Source organism: Heterocephalus glaber, unplaced genomic scaffold (genome assembly GCF_053883595.1).
Source record: "Heterocephalus glaber isolate CG9 unplaced genomic scaffold, H.glaber_assembly_v1.0 deba00001606, whole genome shotgun sequence".
In the NCBI taxonomy this organism is placed as follows: domain Eukaryota; kingdom Metazoa; phylum Chordata; class Mammalia; order Rodentia; family Bathyergidae; genus Heterocephalus; species Heterocephalus glaber.
Genome location: NW_028258377.1, coordinates 27,299,236 through 27,302,081, shown reverse-complemented (window position 1 = coordinate 27,302,081; position 2,846 = coordinate 27,299,236). Strand labels below are relative to the sequence as shown.

The window sequence follows — 2,846 nt, the reverse complement described above, 5'->3', positions numbered from 1 at the left end:
GTCAGGAAGGTGCGGTGCCACTGAGCTAAATCCCCGGCATGCTAATGGGCTTCTTAATACAAAACAAATCTAAAATACTATGAAAAGGTCAATAGTAATACAGAAGCAACATTCATATTATTACTCAGCAAAGTTTACAAGATAAATAAGATACTAAGAAAGTGCTTAAAATAGAGGATGTGAAGGAAGACCAAAATAACAGAGCTTAATTAATCATATTTTTCAATAAATATGAATGTTGCAAATTAATTACCAAAAATTTTAGGTGTGCAAGTGTCATGATGTTAATGTCAAGCTGAATTCAAAGCATAAGGCATTTTATATGAAAAAGAAGGGGAGGAAGGAAGATCTCTCTGTTATAAAAATTGTAGAAACAAAATTCAAACTACAAAATTAGTAGAAAAAGCAAGGAAACACTTATAGAAATAAATGAGTAGTAACATCAATATTTTTTCTTCATAATATTTCAAATTGGTAAAAAAGAAAAGAAAAAAGAAAATTTAAGGTGAATGTCACAGATAGATATAAGAAGAGCAAAATAATTTCATTTTGAGGGATTCATGGTCCATTTACAAAGGTCAACCACATATTAGGCCTTTGGATAAACCTTAGTAGATGCCTTAAAGTCAACATTTCATAGAAATCAGTCACTTTTCAAGGTTCAATTTAGTCAAAATTAACTTGAAATCAGAAATAAGAAAGAGTCTAAGTGGACCATGGAAACTATAGTATTTTAAACAACTCAAGCCAAAAATCAAACATAAAATACAATTTTAGGTTGTCTACGAAAAGAAAATAAAAAAGATACTGTTTTAGGCCCTAAGTTAAATAGAAATTATTAAACAATCAGAGAGGGACTGGGCTTTTAAGGAAGTCAGCTTAAAAATAAAGACATCAGGTAGAGCGGCTGTGCCTGATGGCATGTCTGATGCAAACTTGGGTGGGGTAGAGAGTAGGGGCGGTAGTCAGGGTGGTGGGAGAAGGAGGAGGTGAATCACTTATAAATGGCGCCCAAGTTCCAGGGGGTGAACGAGTACTATGCTTTCATGGGCCTCTTTATGAAGCAAAGTGTGTAAAGCTTGCCATAAAGGACAAACAAATAAAATACTTTATACATTACAGTGGTTGGAATAAAAAAAAGTGCTGTGAGGCCTAGACACTCTGAAAATACTTTGAAGACACATGAGGATATTGTAGCCCTTTTTCCTGTTCCTGAAGGAGCTCCCTCAGTACACCACCCCCTCCTGACCTCTAGTTGGAATGAATGGGTTCCAGAAAGCAGAGTACTCAAATATGTGGACACCAATCTACAGAAACAGTGAGAACTTCAAAAAGCCAATCAGGAGCAATACACAGAGGGAAAGATGAGAGGGGTTGCTCCAGGAAACAAGACATCTGGTCTGCAACAGAAAAATGTTGAAGTGAAAACAAAAAAGAACAAACAAAATACCTGTGGTAATGGAGATGGTGGCAGTACCAGTGAGACACCCCAGCCTCCTCAGAAGAAGAGGGCCCGGGTAGATCCTACTGTTGAAAATGAAGACACATTTATGAACAGAAGTGAAGTTAAAGTAAATATCCCTGAAGAGCTAAAACCGTGGCTTGTTGATGACTGGGACTTAATTCCCATAAAGAAACAGCTCTTTTACCTTCCTGCCAAGAAGAAGGTGGATTCCATTCTAGAGGACGATGCAAATTATAAGAAACATCGAGGAAACAAGGATAATAAGGAGTATGCTGTTAAGGAGGTTGTAGCAGGGATCAAAGAACACTTCAGTGTGATGCTGGGCACTCAGCTCCTCTACAAATCTGAGAGACCACAGTACGCCGAGATCCTTGCCGATCACCCTGATGCACCCATGTCCCAGGTGTATGGAGCAGCACATCTATTGAGATTATTTGTACGAATTGGAGCTATGTTGGCCTACACACCGCTGGATGAGAAGAGCCTTGCTTTATTACTGAATTATCGTCATGATTTCCTCAAGTATCTGGCGAAGAATTCAGCAACCTTGTTTAGTGCCAGTGATTACGAAGTGGCCCCTCCTGAGTACCATCAGAAAGCGGTGTGAGGCGCTCTCACCCATGTTTGGATCTCTGTCAACACGTTTTTTTTCCTAGTCCTTCTCTTGTACAAATGATGTACTTTGAAGATGTTAGTGTATAACAGAGTTGATGTTTGTTTTGATTTTAAACAGAGAAAATAAAAGGGGTTGCAGCTCCTTTTTTCTTTTTCTTTTCATTTCAAAGTTGCTACCAGTGTATTCAATGATGGACAACAGAGAGACATGGTGTAGTGTTTTATTGCCTAGTTGACAAAGCTGCTTTTGAATGCTGGTGGTTCTATTCCTTTGACACTACACACTTTTATAATATGTGTTAAAGCTATATGACAAAATGCTCTGATTCCTAGTGCCAAAGGTCCAATTCAGTGTACATAACTGAACACACTCATTCATTTGTGCTTTTTTTTTTTTTTAAATGGTGCTTAAAGAGCCCATCCTTTGAAAGTCATCCATGTTGTTTCTTAGGCATTTTCTCTTTGGTCAAATTGTTGAAGAATGGTGAACTGTTTCATGGTTTTTGTATTTGTGTCTAATGCATGTTTTAACATAATAGACACAATGCATTGTGTAGCTACAGTTTTCTGGAAAAGTCAATCTTTTAGGAATTGTTTTTTAGATCTTCAAAAAACTTTTTCTTTAAATTTCAAAGAGCAAAAAAAAAAAAAGACATCAGAAAATGGCTAGAGATGCATCTGAAGAAGGCCAGGCCCCAAGATAAAGCAATAATGGCCAGACTTGCATACTCCTTAAGGGATAAGCAGAACTTGGGGCTATACTGTA

At 37.4% G+C, this 2,846-nt stretch overlaps 1 pseudogene; it reads left to right on the top strand.

Moving 5' to 3' along the window:
* Positions 1-963: 963 nt before the first annotated feature.
* LOC101719774 (mortality factor 4-like protein 1 pseudogene) lies at positions 964-2,072 on the top strand (annotated as a pseudogene).
* The last annotated feature ends 774 nt before the right edge of the window (positions 2,073-2,846 follow it).